At 45.5% G+C, this 18,194-nt stretch overlaps 1 protein-coding gene and 1 pseudogene across 6 annotated transcripts in view; both read left to right on the forward strand.

Moving 5' to 3' along the window:
* GMDS (GDP-mannose 4,6-dehydratase) overlaps nt 1–18,194 on the forward strand; it is a 519,944-nt gene that overhangs the window by 361,566 nt on the left and 140,184 nt on the right. The window lies entirely within an intron of this gene.
* Nucleotides 5,909–6,804, forward strand: LOC102983192 (40S ribosomal protein SA-like; annotated as a pseudogene).

Here is an 18,194-nt window from a genome sequence, read left to right on the forward strand (position 1 = left end):
CTCTGTGTCCTCCCCTCGCTCCTCATCCTTCTTTCCCTCTCCCCCTTCCCTTCCCTTTCTTCTTTGCCTCCCTCACATCCTCCTGAATTTCCTGGAAGATTCTACAGCTGCTCCACTGGGAACCTCTGGTTCTCTCTGTGTCTCTCAACTCAACCTGAGCTACCGAAAGTCTAAAGTCCTCAGTAAGATTCACCTGGTCCCCATTTGCTGCCTTCAGCCTCCCTTTCATGAGCTCTCACATGAGTGGCCAGGAGAGCCAGGCATCCCGCAGTCCACCCTGCGCGGCCAGGCCTGTGACCCTGCTCTTCCCGTCCCCTGGCCCAGGCTACACAGCCTCTCGGGCTGTGAGCTCCCTGCATCCTACTAGGTCCTCCTCTGAGATCTGACCTCTGTAAGCCTTGCTCCAGCCCAGCTTTCATCCCATTCAGAACAGCCCCTCCCTCCACTGTGCTCCTGTTGCATTGTCTACAGAGCTGTATTTTAGCATTTCCCATATCTTAACCCTAATTCTCTTCTCCTCCTTGACTGTGATTTCCATGACAGTAAGAAGGTGTCGTTATTTTTATATATCCAGCTATTTTTATATATCCAGCGCTGTACCAGGAGCATAGTAGGTGCTCAGTAAACATTAGTTAGATGAATAAGATGAATGAACACCAGAGCTTCTAATTCTAAAATTATGGACGCAAAACATTTTAAAAGTAGGTACTTAATTTCAGTGGATTTGTGTTAGGTATCGAAAGAGGATTATGTGGACATAGTCCTTGCTTTAAAGGACCATCAAGCTTCTTTCTGCGCCAGTCAGGCAGGGGTCCATACGGCGTTGTTCTGGATTCCCATCGTAACTTAAAGGGAAGCTCTCACAATGTCCGGAGCCCTTGATATCCTGCAAAGGAAGGAGGAGGATGTCCTCAAATTCCCTGCAGCAGGAACCCACTTAGGTGGCACCAACCTTGACTTCCAAATGGAACAGCACGTCTACAAAAGGAAAAGTGATGGCATCTACATCATAAGTCTGAAGAGAACCTGGGAGAAGCTTCTGTTGGCAGCTCGTGCCATTGAAAACCCAGCTGATGTCAGTGTCATATCCTCCAGGAATACTGACCAGCGAGCTGGGCTGAAGTTTACTGCTGTCACTGGAGCCACTTCTGTCTCTGGCCGCTTCACTCCTGGGACCTTCACTAAGCAAATGCAGGCAGCCTTCCGGGAGCCAAGACTTCCGGTGGTTACTGATCCCAGGGCGGTGGATGACATAGGTGTGTGTGGACACCAGCATGTATATAGCCAGGCTGCTGCTCTTAAGTGCGGTCGTGGCTAATTCGCTAGCGACTGGCTTTCTAGAGCCTGCTCCAGAAGGAAGGAGAAGTATGTCTTCTTAATGACATGGTAACGCTGAGCATCTTACCAGACCTGCTTCCTCGGGCAGTTTCCCTGGTCTCCCGAAACCCTACTGCCACTCCTCCATTGAAACTCCCGTGGAAGCAGCGTCCTGTGGTCAGAAGACAAAAGGAAAAGCTTCCGCAACTTAAAAAAAAAAAAAAGTGTCTGTGTGCATCTATTTGCTGCAGTTAGCATGAGCAGAGAAAACGGTATGAAAAGAAAAATGCCAAACTTTGAACTTGGTCAATGGGTTGAATTCAATTTTGTTTGAAAGAGGTGGAGAAAGTCTTTATATACTTCTGTGTTCTTTGATTTGTTACAATGAGAATGTATTACTTTTCTATTAAAGTTATAAAAAAATAGAAAACACAGCCAAATGTTTTGAATTACCAGTAGCAGTGTGACATCTTCCCTCTCTGGATACCTGTATTTTGGGGGGGGGGGGGGTCTTTTATTTTTTTAATTAATTGTTTATTTATTTGTTGGCTGCGTTGGGTCTCCGTTGCCGCGCGCAGGCTTTCTCTACTTGTGGCGAGCAGAGGCTACTCTTCATTGCGGTGCGCGGGCTTCTCATTGCGGTGGCTTCTCTTGTTGTGGAGCACAGGCTCTAGGTGCGCGGGCTCCGCACGGGCTTAGCTGCTCCACGGCATGTGGGATCTTCCCGGACCAGGGCTTGAACCCATGTCCCCTGCATTGGCTGGAGGATTCGTAACCACTGCACCACCAGAGAAGTCCCGGATACCTGTATTTTAGAAGAGGGTTAATGTACCTGAATAAATCTAACAGTGGTACTTTGTGGAATCCCTGTAATATTGCCATCAGGAGTTTCTGAGCTTTGAAATGAGACAACTGGGATGCAGCCCTAGCCTGGTCCTTAGTTGATGCGATTTAGGACAGCTATATAAGCTCTTTGGACCTCACTTTCCTCATCTAGAAGGATGTCATGAAAATAGCATTTCTGTTAAGATGGCAGTGATGAGTGGAGATGACTAAAGCTGCTAACACGCGTGGCAGGATTCCCGTAAAGGCCGCCGAGAACATAGCTGAGCCCACAGTAGGTGCCCGGAACCATGGCATGGGTTAGGGTCAGGGAGTAAGTGATTACTTCTCTGCCAGCGCCGGCCCTGCCCGGCCACCTCACCGGTCAGGTCAGGGTCATATGGAGGCCAGGCCTCCGCTCAGCTCAGTGCCCATCCCCGTGGGACAGCGGGCCCTCTGCTCAGTGACTTCCCTTTTGCAGACAGCGGTGTTACTAGCAGACACCATGTATCAGAGATCGTGAATGTATTGTGTCATACACAGACTGCTTTTACCAGTTGAAGTGCTTCGTTTTTCTCTGTGCTTTGCAATATTCTACCAGTCTGGGTTTTCTTGTGAGCGAAATCTGCAAGAGTAAAAGCGAGAGAGGACATCAGAATAAGGGACCATCCAAAGAGCTGAATAATTAAATAGGAAGTTATCTGCACACGCATCCTGGCCTTTTACTGCTCCTGTTCTTTTTCATTAGAAAGAAAAAAGGAAAGGAAGAAAGAAAGAAAGAAAAAGAGAGAGAAAGAGAAAGAAGGAAGGAAGGGAGGAAAGAAAGAAAGAAGAAAAGAAAGAAAAAGAAGGAAAAGAAAGAAAGGGGGAAGAAGGAAGGAAGGAGGAAAGAAAGAAGAAAGAAAAGGAAGAAAGAAAGAAAAAGAAAGAAAAAAGAAAAGAAAGGGGCAAGAAAGAAAGGAGGAAAGAAAGGAATCTAAAGGCTTGTTCCTTACCTTGTATGAATGGGAGTGGGTTTATTTTTTTAAGTCTCACTTGAGCAACTTACTGACTCTTTTTAATAAAGCGGGATTCAAAGCATGTGAGTCATCACAAAGGAGAAAAACAAACAAAAATTCAGGCTAATTTTCTCCTAGTTTTCCAAGAAATGGATTATTCCATGGTGTTACTCACCAAGTGGAGTGAATGTCCCCTTTCAAGCCCATGGGCAGGGCTGCCACCTCTGTCCAGATACCTTTTCATGTGTGATCAATAAGTCCAGACCACAGGTAGCCTCCTTTGAGAATTTAATAGCAAAAACAAAGGCACTGAGATTTTCTACCATAACTTTTTTTTCCAAAAAGAGTTATCTAACGTTTACTTTGTGAAAATATCACTTTTTCTGTATATATTTGTACATGATCACTTGGTGGGTTAAACATATTATTTATGGGGTGGGCTAACACTCTAAACTTGCCTCAAACCTGAGGTGAATTGTGGAAATATTTAACTAGATGAATTGCTTTTTCACTGCGGGCAGTATATGCACTGGGGAAAAATGTCTTAAATGATCCTAAAGCATTTCAAGATAGAGCAAGTCCCAGCTTTTTATGTTGAAAGAGATGTAGTACGCACTTGGCGGGGGGTCTAACCCACAGCAGAATTCATTTCATCTTACAGACGCGTATTTTGTAGCATGATCACGTATGTTTTGTCTTAGAATTTATGATGTTTTATTGAATGTGTCCTATTGTCCCCAAATGTGACTCGTTTTTTCACATTTGATTTAAAATAAACACGTTTCTTTTTCTTAGTGCACGTCAACTGAACACAGAACTGTTCATCCTGTCATTTTTCATTGGAAACGGAAATATCCAGAAACTGAAATGTCAAGAAATTTTACAAACTCATAAAATAAATACCAGTTGTTTAATTGGTTCTGTATAATGAAATTTAGAATTCTAATTCTAATTATAAAGCAGAACTGTTTCAATATGTGAGCTTTGAAATACACACGCACACGCACACGCACACGCACACACACACACACACACACACAGATTTTTTGGTAAAAACATTAAATACCTTCAAATTAAATCTGCTCATCTTCCACTTGAGAGTTCTTTAAAACTATAGACATTAAGTAGCTTCTATATTGTTGAGTCTTACACCATTTAAGGCTTCATAATAGCCCTGTGGCACATGGACAGACTTTGAGAGAGCAGCCTGGGTGGTCCCTGAATGTTCCAAAGGCAGCTGCACTTTTTTTTGCCGGGTACCCTTATCTTGGGTCTTAATGTTGAAAACATTGCAAGACTTGTCATAAAGTTCTGATAGTCTTTCTGGTCCCAAAAGGTACCCTTCTTTGAAAAGGAAGAAAAAGCCCTTCTAGCCATGGTCCTTTGGAAGTGGGTGCTTATCCTTTGTGAGAAGATTCCTGTCTCTGTGAGGAAGGGAATGAAACCTCCCGGCCTGGGGAGCTGGAAACTCTTGGTAGCCAAGGTAGATTTAGTCAGACTCTTACCCCAGAACTGATATTCTGATTGGGTTTAAAATTCTGTGGTCAGTATTAGTTCTTATCAACAGGTGAGATCTGCTGACGTGAAAATGGAAACACGAGAAGGGAGACAGGCTTCAGGTCGCCCCGGAGCCAGGAGCTGCACCAATGTACCATGTTTGTGATGCCAGATTTTCAAAATGTGCTCGCAAGAAGCAAGTATGATTTATAATCAAGTCCCTACATTTCTTTATATGAAACCAAGTATTACTAATTGTATTAAACAATGAATGGAGTTTATTTTGTGACTTTCCCCCAATATTTCAGTTTCCAACTAGAGAACACTAGGATGGGACAATTCTGTGTTTAGTTGACTGTGCTAAGAAACATTTTTTAAGAGTTTTTGCTTTAAATCATATTTGAAGAGCATAAGTTAGTAGAGACCTTTTTTCTAAAGGAAGGCCAGTGAATTGCTTTTTCTCTTACACTTGAAGCTCTTAAGGGTCTCGTGGGGATGTTGTAATCCTTGGAAAGATGCTCTTATTAGAAGCTCTGGAGCGTTCTCTGTTTTCTCAACCATCCATTATTAGCTATCTAGAACTAATTACTCCCAAGGCACCTCTTTAGGGATTTTATGATTCTCTCTCTCTCCTGGGACATCATGTAAAGTTTTCAGATGAAAAAGGAAGCCCATAAGAATTCCTTCTTTTTCGTAAATCAGATGAAAATAGGAATGACTTAGGAATAGTCGTTCCTAAAATAATTTCACTCCCCCTCCCTCCCCTCCCCCCCTTCCCCTCCCCCTCCTCTCGGGCTGTGAGCTCCCTGCATCCTACTAGGTCCTCCTCTGAGATCTGACCTCTGTAAGCCTTGCTCCAGCCCAGCTTTCATCCCATTCAGAACAGCCCCTCCCTCCACTGTGCTCCTGTTGCATTGTCTACAGAGCTGTATTTTAGCATTTCCCATATCTTAACCCTAATTCTCTTCTCCTCCTTGACTGTGATTTCCATGACAGTAAGAAGGTGTCGTTATTTTTATATATCCAGCTATTTTTATATATCCAGCGCTGTACCAGGAGCATAGTAGGTGCTCAGTAAACATTAGTTAGATGAATAAGATGAATGAACACCAGAGCTTCTAATTCTAAAATTATGGACGCAAAACATTTTAAAAGTAGGTACTTAATTTCAGTGGATTTGTGTTAGGTATCGAAAGAGGATTATGTGGACATAGTCCTTGCTTTAAAGGACCATCAAGCTTCTTTCTGCGCCAGTCAGGCAGGGGTCCATACGGCGTTGTTCTGGATTCCCATCGTAACTTAAAGGGAAGCTCTCACAATGTCCGGAGCCCTTGATATCCTGCAAAGGAAGGAGGAGGATGTCCTCAAATTCCCTGCAGCAGGAACCCACTTAGGTGGCACCAACCTTGACTTCCAAATGGAACAGCACGTCTACAAAAGGAAAAGTGATGGCATCTACATCATAAGTCTGAAGAGAACCTGGGAGAAGCTTCTGTTGGCAGCTCGTGCCATTGAAAACCCAGCTGATGTCAGTGTCATATCCTCCAGGAATACTGACCAGCGAGCTGGGCTGAAGTTTACTGCTGTCACTGGAGCCACTTCTGTCTCTGGCCGCTTCACTCCTGGGACCTTCACTAAGCAAATGCAGGCAGCCTTCCGGGAGCCAAGACTTCCGGTGGTTACTGATCCCAGGGCTGACCACCTGCCTCTCCCAGAGGCCTCTGACGCTAACCTGCCTACCGTTGCTCTGTGTGACAGACTCTCCTCTGCGGTATGTGGACATCGCCATCCCATGCAACAACGAGGGCGCTCACTCGGGGTCCGATGTGGTGGATGCTCGCCTGGGAAGTTCTGCGCATGCGTGGCACCGTCTCCCGCGAACACCCCTGGGAGGTCATGCCTGACCGCTACTTGTACAGAGACCCGGAAGAGACTGAAAAGGACGAGCAGGCGGCAGCTGAGAAGGCTGTGGCCAAGGGGGAATTCCAGGGTGAATGGACCGCTCCAGCTCCTGAGTTCCCTGCTGCTCCGCCGGAGGTGGCGGACCGCTCCGAAGGCGTGCGGGCGCCCCTGTGCCTGTCCAGCGGCTCCCCGCTGAAGCCTGGAGTGTGCTCAGCCCGCCCCTGCTCGGGCCGCCGAGTGGCTAGGTACCACCGCCGAGTGGTCTTAAACTGGAAAAAGGTGGACGGAAAAGAAAGAGTTTCTTAAAAAAAAAAAAAAAAAAAAAAAAAAAGGACCATCCAACTTATTCGGAGAACGGTGGAGAGCAAAATGCGACTACAAGCCAGCAGTCACTGTTATCGCAGGCGGGGTTCCTCCTGCCCACGGGCGACGGGGGATGAGTATTGCACCCTTCAACGAGGCACAGAGGTCATGCCTGTGGATGCTCCCATGCGAGAGGCAAGATACCTCCTTTGCCATTAAGCCCCCCAAAGCATTATGGAGAGGTCTCTAGTTTAAAAAAATTTGCGTACGATCAAAATACTGGTAGTGATCACACATATAAAATTTTATATGTTGAAGATATAGTAAAATGTAATAGTCTACTAATAATTAAAAGCAGCACGTGTTTCTTTCATTTATGCAAGGTGTATTTAATCACCTACCAAGTACAGAACACGTGGGAGTTGTGGGGGACTAAAGATGAATGAAACTTAGCTGACAGTAAACTTGCAACCCTTGTTGGTCCAAACATCTGTTCAGAGCAGTTCAGACTTCACACCTGCATAGTGAATACCAGAAAAACCTCAGGACTCTGTTCTTGGTTGACTCCAGTGAAACAGGACGTAGACGTATTTCCACGGACAAGGTGAAAGTTTTTAAAGCATCATTTCATCATTTCAGCCTCAGTGGGCCTGAGAATTTACCCAGCACAGCGGTCCCTCTAAGTCATAAGAGACTAAAAGAAGCTTTTAGACTCTGTCCTCGTAGCGTGGGACAAACTAATCAACGAGATTCTACTTCACGTTGTCAGAACCGTCCTAAACCATTGCCAGTTGTCCTGAGAACAGCGAGGAGAAAGAGCCGCACGAAGAAAGGAGGCACCGGTGAGCCCGGTACAAGGCAGCCCACCTCAGCGCCCGCCCGAGTCACCCTGCTGCGGCCGCCACCTCCAATTCCCAGGAAAAGCACTGGGCTCTCACGTGTTCAGTGCATGTAAAAAGAAGACAGCCAAGTCTGTTCTAGTGTTCATAATTAACTGCCACCGAGATAAATTTTTAGTTTCCAAGATGGTTCTGTTTAAAAATGCTTGACTTTGATCATCAGTGTCGTGATGCACTGAGCCACGGCGCTGGAGGAGAGTAACCTTCCCAAAGCCGATCTGACCTTGTCCTCACCCCCTTGGGCAGAGGAGACCCCTGCGATGGCCCCCCTTCCCTCCCCCTCATCTCCCTGTCTGTTCCCTGGACAGACCAGGCTCTCCAGGCCGCCTTTATTTACTCTGGTCCATTTGCCCGAAAACTTGTCTCCCTCCTGCCTCCCCGCTGTCCTCCCACTGGCCCTGCCCAGCACAGCTGCTCCTGAGCTGGCCTTCCCACCCCGGCTGAGTTCGGTTAGGAGCCTTCAGACTGCACCACCCCAGGCCGGGGCCGCCCCGCATCCCAGCCTCCCGGACGGCAGGGCTGTGCCTGATTGATGTCCGTGCCCCAGCCCCTGGCCTCAGGGTGGGCAGACAGCACCTGCTCAGTATCTGTTCTTTGACTAAATGGAAGAACTATTAATCAGCTGAATCAGTTTGAAAATTGGTATTAGTTAACAAAAAATAACCGTCCCAGGTTTATCTCTGTGGCACCTGTTAGATCTCGGTGTCCACCCTCAGACTGTGAACATAAACTGTATTTCAAGGATAACTGAGCTTTTTTCTTTGAGGCCATGGTCCGGCCATTTTCATACCTCGCCCCTAGCGGTCGCGTAGACGCTCCGGGAGTGGTTTGTGCATCACTTTCCTTCCACTCCCTCCTCTCTTTTCGTAGTTAATCCTGATCTATTCCTAGATTGCAGAATTCTTTCACTAGCCCTCTTCTTTGTCACTGGCTCTTTAATTTACACACTTGGTTGGCTGGTTCCTGTTACTTGGCCAACAAATCTGTCCTGTGTCGTCTCCTCTGAGTAATTTATAACCTCCATAAAATGCCACGTAGAGGCACTTTTTTGCATTTTTGAGTAATGGTGAGAAAGAATTGCCCTGGGAATCAAAAATCCAGTGAGTCATAGATTATTTCGTTATTTATGGCCAGAGAGTGGTCATTGACGATATTTGGCGGTTTTACAGCTGTGAACCTGGGCTGTTGTGCTTTAGAATGTAATTTATTAAGCAAATAAAACTCTTACTGGTAACGGGTCCTGTTAAATCTGGGGGACCGCGTGGGCTCCAGGCCGGTACAGCTGTGGAAGTTTCATAGTAGCCACATACACCTTGGATGTCTGGACACTAATATTTTACACTTACTTCATGGTTTTATTTATTCAGTTGCCTTTATATTCTTGATTGGATTCTGACCAACCATTTTGGTTTAAGAAGTCATCAGCTTTGAGTAGAGAAGGAGGAGACTGGAGAAAATAAAATGGATTTATGTTGAAAAAGCACAAATCCTTCTTTCATTAGATATGGCATTTAGTAAATTCAGGCTTTAAAGAAACACCAGATGTGTTCATGGAAAATAACTGATGTAAAATCATCTTTGAAAAAGACAAGGACCTTCAACTTCATTACATACACCTGAGGGAGAGATACAGCAGTGGACACAGAGGTAGGTAGGTCTGTATATGCACGCACACCACACACACAGACACAGACCCCCCCACACACACACACACAGCATACGCTAGTGCAAGTGGTGTCGGTGAGAGCTTAGGGTTTCTTTTTTTTTCAAATCTCCATTTATAGCAGTAGTATTTTGTAATGTTGACTTCGGTTTAACTCCAACCATCCTTACCTTTTAATATGTTTGGAGAAAAAGATAATCTTGAAATTCTCAACAAAGGAAATGGATCTTTTTCAAAATTGCTACATCAGGCAGTACTTATTTTTTGTTGTTTTCTTTTTAAGGTGGAAACTGCTTCCTTTGATGCAATTGTTATACGTGTATGTCTGACAAATTCCAGGGCTAGAGAAACTCAGTTACCTACTTAACAGCGTGAAACACTCTCAGGAACTTGTTTCAAGAGCCAAACTCCAAATACTGATCAACAAGAAAATTCCAAGAATGTTCCTTCCATTGGAAAGTAAGTTCTGGGCGTTACAGCTACCTGTCCGTTCTACACAGAATTAACGAGACCTCACCGTGGTCGTTGCTGTGTATCTCTGCAGAGAACAGAGATGGGCAGGTGAGAGCCAAGTGTGTATGTGGAAGGGGCACTAACGCAAATAAGACTGGAAGGAGATGAAACCAGGTATGTGACCTTGAGGGCTGCCCTTGTGCTCAGCCACGCCCCCTCGAGGCTCTCACTGCGCCGTCTCGCGCTCCGTTATAATTTCCCACTTACTTTTCTGCCTCCCTGGTTAAACTGGAAGCCTCTTGGCATTTCCTTTACCAACTGTGCACCACTCCTATGGGGGCCAGGTAGCAGGGCTGCTTGGATGAGCCCAGGCTTCCTCCCTGCTGGCTGCTCTGACTCTACTTCCCTGGACCAAATGATGATGCTCAGTCTGAAGATTCCCAGGCTCCCAGCTTTCCTGCGTTAATTTGTTGGAGTTCTTTATATTGTGTAGAATCAAGTCCTCTCCGTCAGCCGTGTGCAATGGGAGTATTTTCTCCCGGTCTCTGGTGGCCTTTTCACTTTCTTCGTGGTTTCCTCTGATGTGCGGTCTTTGATCGTTGTCAAGTTTGGTTTATCATTTTCCCTTCAAGGTTAGTGTTATTCTGTCTTCCTCCAGAATCTGCTTGTCTCCGTGGTCATGTTTCTTCAGGGAGCTTTGTAGTGTTAGCTTTCATCTCAAGATCTGTGATCCACCTACAACTACTTTTGTGTATGGTGTGAGGTAGGGGTGGAGATTCATTCTTTTCTGTACGACATCCAGTTGTTCTAGAGCTTTATTGAAAACACCTTCCTTTTCCCCCATTGAATTGTTTTGGTATCTTTGTTAAAAATTAGAACAATATTTCAGTTTTTGAAATTCATTCTTTCATCCATAATTATTCCAGTGAATTTTAACTGGGTTCACATTATGGTCATTGCCCAAACAGCAAGAAACACGCACATGTTCCTACTCTTGTGGGGTTTACAGTCCATGGTTCTACCCTTCAGTTTAGATTGAAGCAAGGAAGGGATTTTATAAGAGAGTAAAAATCTGTCATTGTAAGTACAAGATCCCTGTCAATAAATCTCACTTTCTCTAATCTGTTCTTTGAATTATAAAAATAAATATTATAATTAAAAAAAAAAAAAAAACCGCACAGAACTAAAATACTGAACGTGCTTTTCCAAAGCACACAGACTACCTCTGCCCCCAACCCCCAATATTGAGATTCTCGGCTCTAAATGGAGACCATGTATGCAGATGACATTTGTCAATAGGACTGGACATGTCAGCACTTGATGAGGCCTGATGGTGGCACAATGACAGATACACAGAGTGAACCGTGGCTTTCAACTCTGAGGGAAGCATTAGCTGATTTGTGAATTTGAGTGGTATCTATTATGCTTCTATTTTTGAAAGCTAACTATTGCTTAAATAAAACCTTAGGTTTCGATTATAGGTATTAGTGTGTGAAAATATCAACAGAGCCTTTTTCCTGTTTTGAAATGTAAGAATCCTAAATTCTAACCTGGGCAAATTCAAATCCATTATACGTCACTGACACGTACTAATGGCTGTAATAACAGAAGGCTTTTGTACCAAAATCCAAAATGGATCAAGTTGAAAAGGTGTTTCCACAGCCCTATTTAAGTTACAAATGGGCCCACAGACCAGGCTCTCTGACAACCGTGGTGCCTGCACAGTTTCCTTTGACAGTGGATGGGGCACCCGTGCCCAAATTCAGAGACTTTTAATGACTTGAATTGCTTTGACAATATAAGCCCTGATCCAAAGGAATCTGCTTCTTGAATCCAAAACTAAGATCTCAATTTATAAGAACAGAGTTTTAAATTTATAAGAACTTTTAGTGTAGTATTCAATATTTTAAGTAGCCCAAATAAGCAAATACTAAGACCTATTTTACTAGTGGGAATAACTCTTTTCCAGGCTCTAAGGTTGATTTTTGAATGGCTAAATACTTCTTCCAAAGTAAGGGACTAATTTGGACTTGGGACAAAGTTGGTTATCTAGGTACATTTTCACACACAGATCACAATTACAAATATCCACATTTTCATATAAACTGAAACCATGCAATAGAGGAGCCCCAAACTGGAAACTGCCTAAGTGCCCTGGACCAGAGTTTTACGAACTGTTTTCATCTCAGAGGCCCATCCCCTCCCCTTAACACCCTCTTAAAAATTATTGAGGATCTCAAGCTACTTTTGCTTTTGTGGGTTGTTATCTACCAATATTTACCATATTAGAAAATAAAACAGTGATAGTTAAGAGATATTTATTAATTCTTAAAAAAAATAACATGGTAGAAATATTTTATGAAGAATAACTGTTTTTAAAAACAAAATATTAGTAAGAAGAGTAGCATTGTTTCATATTTGAAAAAAATCTCATTAATGTCTGGATGAATAGAAGACAGTTGGATTCTCTAATCTGCTCTGACAGTCTTACAGTGTCACAACTCAGGTGGCCTCTGGAGGACCCCTGCACACTCATGAGAGAAGGATAATGGCAAAGGCACAACATCCTCGTGTTATTAGAAAAATAATTTTGCCCTGGAGACCGAATTACAGGGTCTCAGGCAGGGACCTCCAGGGTCCCCGGATCACACTTTGAGAACTGCAGCTCTGGAACGCTTATGGGCTACATCAGAGCCATACAGCACAACACCATACAGCCTTACAAAATGGCATGGCTGTGTACCCTTTCAGTACACCGTGACATGCTCCCCCTACTTAGAAAACAAACAGTATATCTTAGAATACTTAAGTGCATATAGGACATGACAGAAAAAAGAAAGAAAAAGCATACATTTCAGACCACTTCCTATATCAGTATTTCATAAAATCAAACAGCATGACATTGAACCATCTCAAAGGGCTAAACCAATAAGCTACCTTATGGAAATCCAAGAATGTAAAGGTGGAGCTATAAGTTCTATGTGACAGGAGAGGGACCCATCAGTTCCTAAAATGAGATTAAAAAGGAGGAAAGTTGATACTCTAATACAGACAGTAAGATGTCTGTCTTAATTTCTCTTTGAAATAGAAAGCCACTCAACTTCTTTAGAAGGTTGGCTGCAGGATACTTGGCGACCTTTTTTTTTTTTTTTTTTTTTTTCCTCAAACAAAAATTTTAATTTTGTTGAAGCACTTGGAAAAATATTCCACTGAGGTCCTGGAGTTCTCTGCCTTTGACTTTGCAGAGATGACCTTAGCCTAGAAAATATCAAGAGCAATGCATTTCATCTGCCAATGGAAGTGAGCGTATGATAGTAAAGAGCTTGGGGGAAGCACAAAATAGAATAAACACATTACTGTCATGTAAAAATGTGTATTGATAAGGCTTAGAAGTGAATCTCTAGTAAGTTTTTAGAATTTTCTGTTTATTGGCTTTGTGTTTTACTTTAGCACATTTTGACTTTCTGTAATTTCCAGTGGAAATGTATACAATTCATGATAAATAAGAGATATATCTGTCCTCTGATAGTGGGGGAGCCAGTGGCTCAGGGTGGTGTGATCAGCTGAGGGGACCAGCTGGCCCTGAAGTTCTGATTCACTGGCAGGGTTAGCACAAAGCAGCGCTTTTTACCCCAAATCCCTGAAGTAATGGAGAGGAAAGCAGAATGGCCCCAGAAATGTAGGTGTCTGAGGCATGGTTGCCAGTTCGGGGCCCAGCCTCTGGGATGGTTAGGGGGTCTGGGGGCAGCCCCAGAGGCCTCCGTGGCCCCGCTGGGCGCGATTTAAAAGACTGGAGAGAAGGACGCGGGGTTGGAAAGGCTTCCATTAGAGCCACGTTCATGCGCGAAAGCAAACCCTCCAGGTAGCCAGCTTGCTCTGTGAGCTGAATAAAAGACTCTTATTGTTCCTGCTTCCTCAGAGAAAATGAGCTGATTGATTAATCCACTGGCCATAAAGCAGTTACAGAATGAAGACAGGGAAGGAGACCAAGGACTGGTGACCGTTCCGTCTCACCCTTGAGTCCTGGCTTTATCTTGTCATCCGCTTTGTTCTCCTGGTGAATGGTCAAGTCAGTATCCTTTTCTCTCCTGGGAGCCCTGGCATTGCAGCAACTCTCTCAACACATGCACGCAAAATCAGACACCTGTGAGCTTCAAGCAGCAGAAATCAGCTCCAGACAGCGTGCACCCTGGCCTTACAGTGGAGTTCCCACCGCGTTGCCTGCACCTCGGGGTGAGAGCTGGCTCTCTCCCGAGAACCTCGCCCCCTCTCTCCCCTGCTCATTTCCCCTCACTGTCACCCAACACTTCGGCAACTGGAGGCCCAAACGGTCTTGTTAACTTAAAAGTTTTCCTTCGGATTTATAGGTGTTTCTTTAATTGTCGGGCTGGCATCTCCAGGGCCTCATGAAAACGGGCAGCGTGAGTCGGTAATGAAGTCACCGTGTGCTTGTGTGTGTACGTGTGTGTGTGTGTGTGTGTGTACGTGTGTGTGTGTGTGTATGTATGTGTGTACGTGTGTATGTGTGTGTGTATGTATGCATTCGGGGGCGTGGGGGAATCGGGGGTTTTCTAAGGGGAGCCTCTACCTTCTGCCATAAATTGTAGCTGTGGCCTTGATAATACTGTGGTTGAACAGTGAGGGCTCCATGACTGCTCCCTGAAAGAGATTAAACTGTAATTAAACTCCGCTATGAGTAAGGAGGGACGGAAAAAAGAAGGAAAAAAAAATGTGGTTTCATAAGGCAGAAAAGAATACATTGACTGGTGTTTACTGCCCAGAGACGTTTTTTTGCCATCTCGACTACAAAACAGTCCTATTTTTAGCCAGCCAAGGTTTTGCAAGAAGGCCGTATCAATCCCACAGTGCTGTTCTTTGAAATAATTGCGCCAAGCTGGTCCCAAATCAGCAGCACTAACGGAGAGGCAGGAGGGAGCATTTCTCAAGCCTACAGTGCTGGTGACATTTGCTTTAACACCGAATTATGTCGGCTGCCTGCGTGGAGTTCCACCTAATGGGAAAAAGAATTTAACTGGATCGTAATTGAACATACAGCTACATAATATCCTTTTGTTTAGGCTCAGAAATGGATTTTTTTAAACCTACTTATCAGTGCAGCTATTAAATATTGTGGCTCTCAGGCTATCAGTCTGTGATCAGCACAGTTAGTGCATTTTACCTTCCAAGGAAGTGCGCTTGAGCCAGCTGGAGCATGAGAGACGGAGGAGTGGGGAAAGTCGTAATTGAAACAGGCGACTGCTTCAGCACAGACAGGAAATAAAAGGAACACTGGCCCTCCGACGGATTAAATTAGATGTTTCAAATTCAGACAGTATCAGGGAAAAGAAGACTTTCGGGAGGGGAAAAGGGTAACAGTAAGTTCGTTCAGCCGACTCCCCTGCTCCGCTCCTAACACGTGTTTCTGCTGGACCCTCACTGGGCCTGCCCCTACAAGGGTCTTCCGCAGCCCACCTCCTGCCCTCCCGCTCGTGTCACACCATCCGTCCCTCCTGCCTGTCCGCACCCTCCCAGAGTCCTTTGGTTTTCCATTTCCATAAATTAGGCGTGAAATTACGTTGGGCTGAGGATACAGGATTTCAGCTGTTTTATAGTTGGAAACGAAAATCTTTCAGACCTAAAGCAAAAACATTTTTTAGAATACGCTTCCTGCCTATTAGTTTGAGATATGCCTATTTTAGAAAATGCTTGCTTTGTAGAAACCTTCTTTCTTCTTTTGAATCTCACAGAATTCTGTCTCATCCTCCAGTTCAAGTCAGGGAACAGGGATTGAGTGCCGACTGTATACAAGGCCCCCAGGCTAACTGGAGACTCTGGCATGTGTATGTTCACTAAGATGATCTTAGCTTATGTATAGTTCAGATTCTCAGTGAGGACTTGTGCTACTTTGTTAAAATATTTTAGGTAGTAGATTTTGTTTTACATTGTAATAATCAACTGAAACTGTTGCAGCATTTTTGTTTTCATTTTCCTTATGTGGTACTGCATCTCAGTTTATCTATTTAAGCGAATATGGGTCTTTGTTTCACAGAGTTTGCTTAAATATCCAAATTCAAAGTTTGTTACTAGCAGTGACTGCAATATTGCTCTTTAAGGTCAGTGCCTGTTTCAGCCCGATAGCATCCAGTGTCGTTTATTTGTGGGGATGCGTAGCGTCGTTGGGTGAGGTATTTTCTCCGAGATATATATAAACACACTGAAAACGTCAACGAGCTAAAAATATGATCGCTCTGCCCTGTCCCCTCTTGAAAGCTGGTGACGGCCAGTGTTAGTGTCGCAGACGGGTAGCATCCCAACTTTAAAGGTCTCTCTGAGGCTCCCTGGGTCCCTAAACCATCGTTCTGGGGGAGTGTGGGCCGCCCCATCCGCTCGGTGGGCGCACTGGTTCAGCTTCTTTAATTGAGCCCTGGGAAAATTCTCTTGCAAACATCTGTTTCGTTCTCCCTGCCTCTGCGACGGGAGCAAAAGGTGGGGTGGGGAATAAATACATCATGGGTGTGGGTTTGCATGGAAAATGTTGCGGGTTACCTCCACTCCAGCTGGACAGCTTTATGTAGCTATAAACCTTTACTGCTGTATTAAGGTTCTATTCAAAGGGTATGAATCTCTGATATTCGTGGTCCAACAAAACTGTTACTAATTACTTATCTACTGAATAGCTACCAGGGCTGGCAGCTTGAACAGCAATAATCCAGGAATGTGGTGTTCTCCAACAGGGGAACATTCTTGTTCGTATAAACAGCATGGCTTGCATTTTTCAAACTCGAAGGAGCAAACTAGAAACGCATACCTGCGTCCCCCGTTAAGGCCACTGGGCTTAGCTCCCTCCCAGAAAGTATATTTCTCCCTTCCTGAAAGGTCATTCCAACGTGGTCTCCAAGAATGGGGGCGTTATACAGAGAACTCTGGCCTCAGGGACGCTGTGCTGATTGCTGGGTCCCGGGTTTGGGGCTGAGTGTCCCAAAGAGTGCCTGGAAGTGGACTGGCCTCCGAGCAAGGATGAGGTGGCTGCCCGTGGCCGCAATCTGTGGCATCCACAGCCCTGGACTGGACAGCCCCTTTCGGGAATTCCGGAGCTGTGTCCTGCAGAAGTTCTCCCTGGAGGTTTGCTCTGGTGCTTCCACATCTTCTGGGTGACTGTCCTCGGAGGCCCAAGCCCCACCCCCGTGCATCCAGATGCAGAAGCGCATGCCTCACTGCCGCCGTGTGCCCCAGGGCCGATGCTTTAGTCCCCTGTATCACATATACGTGAGCTGGACCTTCTTTACTTTGAAAACCTGGTGCGTTCAGCACGAATGGTTTTCAGACGGCGGCCCCGTGTGGGCGTCGTCCAGCAGCCCGGTCAGGGTGGGTGGAGGGCAGGCAGGCGGCCACAGGGAGAGGTCAAGGCCGGCCCTGAGCAGGCGATGCGTCCCCACCTCCTGCTCTCCTTCCCAAAGACAAGCCCTGAATAGTAGTGATTTTAATTATTAAAGAAAAAGGGACACCAAGGTGTGAATGGCCCACTAGCTTTAACCCTTGGAGAGTTCGTTAAATCATTCTTTCTCTGACATAAGCACGTGGGAGGTGTGTGCAGCAGGGGGTGGGTTGTCTTGTCTGCTCAGCGAGGGAGCCCCCAGATGGTTTGTCTAGTTTAGCGGCATGTCATGCTGAAGTCAGCCGTTGCAGACCTGTTGTGCATTAATGGCACTAACAGCATTGAATGAAGAGCACAGACACATATTCGAGACTCGCCTTTTCCAGTCTCCTGCCCCCCCATTTCTCTTGACCCCCTTTGCGTTCTTTTCCTCTCCACGTGAGGCTCCGTGACACCTCTCTCTGCTCTAGAACGTGACCAAGGAAGGAGGGAGAGCCAGGGTCTTCTTTTCCTGCCTTCCCTCGCCTCTTTGGACAATAATGAAGACCTTCAGACTTAAAATAAGGGTATATGTTGATTATCGTTTTCCCGTTTAAAAGTACACCCAACAGAGTTCTCACATTTGAAAATGAAAACTGGAGGGAAGGAGCTTAGCGTAAGCACCTTGGAGTCACGCGTCAAGGCCCATCCTGGGTGAAGACCCTGCCCGGCTGGAGCCCAGGGTCTGGTCAGCAGGTGCGGTCTGACCCGAACAGCAAGGCCACACACTGTCATCACTGGGGATTAAATCCTGGGAAACTCGGCACTTTAAAGGGAATCTCTGTTTTATTATCTGAACGTTGAGGGCAAGAAGGAAGGGACTTGACTCTCCTGCCAGGAGGCTCTGGGCCTGGACCTGGCGAGGGGCACCCCTCCCTCCCCGCCCGTTTCCCACTCCGTCTCCCCCTCCCCCCCTCCCCCTCCCC

Source organism: Physeter macrocephalus, chromosome 18, assembly GCF_002837175.3.
Source record: "Physeter macrocephalus isolate SW-GA chromosome 18, ASM283717v5, whole genome shotgun sequence".
Classification (NCBI taxonomy): Eukaryota; Metazoa; Chordata; class Mammalia; order Artiodactyla; family Physeteridae; genus Physeter; species Physeter macrocephalus.